Source organism: Cystoisospora suis (assembly GCF_002600585.1).
Source record: "Cystoisospora suis strain Wien I chromosome Unknown contig_3623, whole genome shotgun sequence".
NCBI classification, from domain to species: domain Eukaryota; phylum Apicomplexa; class Conoidasida; order Eucoccidiorida; family Sarcocystidae; genus Cystoisospora; species Cystoisospora suis.
Window position 1 is genome coordinate 27,215 of NW_027156418.1, and position 4,789 is coordinate 32,003.

The 4,789-nt window shown below is 40.9% G+C and overlaps 1 protein-coding gene across 1 annotated transcript in view; it reads right to left on the reverse strand.

Moving 5' to 3' along the window:
- Positions 1 to 4,415, reverse strand: part of CSUI_007035 (uncharacterized protein) — an 8,897-nt gene extending 4,482 nt beyond the window's left edge. The window contains exons 1-6 of the mRNA XM_068067185.1: positions 4,292 to 4,415; positions 3,647 to 3,707; positions 3,039 to 3,123; positions 2,395 to 2,476; positions 1,174 to 1,328; positions 282 to 330 (exon numbers count right to left, since the gene is read on the reverse strand). The gene's annotated coding sequence lies outside the window, so the exon portion shown is untranslated. The remainder of the gene's footprint in view (positions 1 to 281; positions 331 to 1,173; positions 1,329 to 2,394; positions 2,477 to 3,038; positions 3,124 to 3,646; positions 3,708 to 4,291) is intronic.
- Positions 4,416 to 4,789: the final 374 nt, after the last annotated feature.

Genomic DNA, 4,789 nt, shown 5'->3' on the forward strand with positions numbered 1-4,789 from the left:
TCTATCTATCTATACTCTATCTATCTATCTATGATAGTCTGCTCCCAGCATTCATATCGATCGCCTCCATCTTACGGATAAGAGATGACTTTTGATAAAACACAAACAAAATGAATAGATCAACCATCATCGGTTATATACAAACATGTATTCTCTCTCTCTGTATCCCTCTCTTGCACTTCGGAAATCCTCGTCGTTTCTCAGTTCTCGCGTCCATATGACTTTGGCTAGCCAACGCTAGCCGTGTCCAGCTCTGCGATGTTCTCCTACGTAAGTCGTACCCCGACTGAGGAGTCTTTTGTAGAAATCAATACCTTGGAACGGGGGTACCTGAAAAGTCAGAAAGACAGGGCGAAAGATTTTCTGCCTCATTATTTCCCTTGTTGAAGAAGTTGAGAGAGACAGATAGCAGAAGCACATCATGTGGACTACGGAGCTTGGAGAAACCTGTGCTGTAGTGTGCACGATTAACAGGTAAAGAACGTTCGGTAAACAAAAGAAAGCTTCCCTGACTCGATACACCGCCCAAGAACATACATGTATATATCTGTATATACATATATGTACCTATCTCTTCAGATACGTATACGTATATATATATATACAGAGAGAGAGATAGACATTACACTGTAGATGTACACCTCGAAATGAAGGTTATAAAACCTTGGGGCAGTCGATACAGTCTCGTGTCTAGGCAGTTGATGCTGCTGTAAACATACACATATCAACCAACGTGTGTAGAACTATCCATGTCTAGTATATACATATGCACATATATATACACATATATATATAGATAGATGGATACTGATCGTTGGTCTCTATTTATATGCACTTCCGTGAAACTCTTCACCAACCTCGCCATAGCTTCTTGTAGAGAAACAAACACTAGTCGATACTCTCCTTCCTTCGCATGCAAATTTTCTTTTCATCTCCTCTCAAAAAGGTCTCCTCTTACAAGCTACCAACCCCACTTCAAGACATTAACACACCCTGACACGCGCCTAGATATATATATATATATACATGTATAGATACATGTATACTACGTCTATCTATATAGACATCTACAGACATATACACATTAATGAAGGTTGATACGTGAGTGCGTCGGTTCATGTGCGTCATTTGAGAAGGCTCGAGAAACAGACGATTAGAGAGGTGTTTCTTTACGCGTTTATCAGATCCCCCGATGCCGAGAAGAAGAGGCGTCCTAATATAACGCATGTTCCATATAGGAGAAGCTTTGCATAGAGCGATAACCTGAGCCTCGGAGAGGTCGAGAGTTGAAGGAAAGTCGATATTCAAACCTTCAGCGAAACACCAGTCTGTATTCAATGAAAAGAGGAAAAGAAAGAAGAAAGGTGTGGGGTGGATCCTGTATCCTACCAAGTGTACATACACTCTAGACCGGGTGTATGTACTTGATACAAACAGGCACCGATGCTAAGATATTGCTCGAGAAATCTCTATCACAACATCTCTTCTTGAATGTATGTAATCTATGTGTATATCTACCTCTATCAATGTGGAAGGACAACCATTTAGAGCGCAGCAAACTATCTCTATTCCTCTCATATGTATAGACATATATATCCACATAGATATATACATCCAGATAGTGGGACATATGGGTGATATATGTGGGATAATATATACACCTGGAGATATGTGTAGGGGTAGCCATTGAGAACGCAAGAAACTCTTGATATACTCTCTCTCCCCAGCTATCTGCTGTCGTCTATTCCCTCTTTCATTAGTCATAGTAGCAGCACTATCTTACTAGCTAAGGACAGAGCAACGATTCCCTTCACATAGACAGATAGATCCCAATAAGACCCTTTCCGCTTTCTTTCAGAGAATATATCGAACCTAAGCAATGGCTTTTTATCGTATACATCACTCAGAACAACAGAATCCATACAAACTTCATCTTCCACGTATAGATACACATATACATGCAGGCATGTTTCTTCTTTATGTGTGGATACAAGAGTAACTTCCCTCAAGCGATATCTCACAAAGAAGAAAGATATAATAGAAAGGTCACAAGCAGAGACATGTCTCATGATTCCTCGCTGATTCATATGCTATAGGTCTATTAACCAGTAGAAAAGAGAAAGGAAGCTAACTGAAAAGATGATGGGTGTCTCGGGATGGGAAGGGCTACCCTTGTGATACCGAAGAGACGCATTCGAGAGTTGCTTTGGTCTCTATCTGGCAAAGAAGCGACTATGACGAAGACAGACTATTAATGTCTTGAGAACATAGAGAGAGGTCTGTCTGGACGTGTCCCTAGAATAGAGCTAGAGAGTGGAATACAAAGAAGAGAGAGAGTGGAGGAGAGACATGCTTAACATGAAGAAGAGACGAGACGGGAGATTTGATACACACCAGGAATGTCGCTAGCCGAAAGCATCGAAGCGAGGTTGGTAACTGGATTGCGAGTCGATGCTGCCGCAAATAACTTTGGGCGCTAAAAGAAAAGAAGAAAGAGAAAGAACGAAAGAAAGAAAGAAGAAAGCGGGACAACAAAGTTAAGATGTTACGTGTCTACACCTCAACTGAAGCGCAATTCTCGTGGTCCCTTTACCTCAGCCCTTTCACCCTCCAGAAAGACTCCCCAACATGCACATAGACACACGGAAGACATACATATTTGCATGCACCTATGTTAGAGACATCTGTATAGAGAGATAGATGTATATGTATACAGTGATGTATATATAAATACATATATGTGTAGGCAAGGGTTGAAGTTGTACGTACGTATGCGCATCACACGATCTCACACTCGAGTCTCCGGGGACACATATCCTTCTGCGTGCCTTCCCTCCTGCTTTCTCCTAGTACGGCGGCGTATATATATATATAGAGAGAGAGAAAGAGATAGATACACGCGTAAACATGTATTAATAGAGACGTACAGCTCCCTGAGCGGGATGTAGAGATGTCTAGATATATCTGCAGACATACAGAGGTAGGTAGAGGTGTATTTTGGCTTGCCACATATAGAAGGTGGAGGGCGTATATCTTACCTGTCCTATGAGGTGGCATGTCAAGAAGCCTCCGTGGGAACCTCCGACTATCACCGTACGGCTCTCATCATACTCTTCGCGATTGCTGTTCGACACAATTTTCTCACACATATAAAGAGAAAGAGAGAGAGAGATAGAGAGACGACTACATGGACATACATAGTCACACCTACATATAGAACGTACGCACATACATCACAGAAAGACTATCATACGTAGATGCAGATACCTACATACACCATATATAGGAGAGCACCCTCAGTAGATCTGATTCATCTCCATGAAACATTGAGATAGCTACTAAACCTCTATGTATATACAAAGATATCGTGTACACGGCTGGCTCTCCCAGTCAGCTGGCCTGTGCTCCGTTTCCGTATATATCTTTATACTTGTGAAGTGAAGTAGAAGCGTAGATAGACATGCGACTGAGACTGCTGAAGAGACGACAAGAAGCTAGAATGATCAAGATTCATATCAAACCGTCTCTCTCCCTCCCTCTGTCTAATTGTCTGTGGGTTTCTTTCTCACCCTTTCTTTCTCACTCTTTCTTTCTCACCCTTTCTTTCTCACTCTTTCTTTCTCCCTCCATTTGGTTTCTTCTTTACCTTTCTATGAACTTCTCGACTGCAGCTGCGACGTCTGTAACGTCCTGCTCCCCAGCTTTGCCTTAAGGACAGAAAAAGAAACAGACAAGAAGACCTTCTTTCTTACTTTTAAGGCGGAGATGTGAAGAGGGTCCTTCATCGAGTTAGTTCAAATGTACAGGTGTACATACAACGCAGTTGTCTGGTTTATCGAACACCTCACTGTCTGCCATGATGATGTGTGAAATGTCTAGCTAGATAGCTGGCTAGATATATAGCCAAGCAATGTATGAAGAAGACTAGGAAGAGACGAAACAAGATTTTTACTCGAATGATGAGTAAAGCATGAGTATAAAGACACACTAGCAAGGACGAAGGAGACACACCTAACTCCAGACAGATATATACATCGAAAATACAACATCTATATATCTATCTATTTATCTAACCTAGTTCTATCTATCTATCTTTAATCTATCTATCTTTAGTCTATCTTTCTATCTATCTTTAGTCTATCTATCTATATCTCTATCTCCATCTCTTTATCTATCTTTCACCAAGCTACCTGTAATCTATCTATATTATCTGTCCAGTATACACAGATACAAATAAAGAAGGAAAGAGTGAGAAAGGGTGAGAAAGAAATAAAGAGAGAGAGAGCCATACCGAGGAGAGAGAGAAGCTCTTTCTGTCCGAAGCCAAGAGATCCTCTATAATTCACACCGAGAACATCGAACCCTATAATAGAAGAAGAGGAAGAAACACACACGTCATCCCCGGCAATCCAAAGCCTGAGAAGAAGAAATAATAGACAATGTCTTCTCTCTCTCTGTCTCTATAAGGTCGTGCATGCACTTCTCTATCTAAAGAAATCGATCTAGAAACAAAGGGCTCTACACCGACTGAGTGTATACATTAACCTCCTTCTCTCCATATACATATATACATCTCTACATCTACAGAAAGATATACATAGATATAAACGAGAAGGAAGAAGAGAAATAACAGGAGAGCATGAATAAGAGAAGAGAAGAAAGATAGCTAGGTAAAAAGTTCCGAGATAGATATATGAATGTAAGATAGATGGATAGACTGGAGATAGATAAATCGATCGATCGATGGATAGACCGAGCGAGTGAAGGGGTGCTTTTTCAAATCAACTTT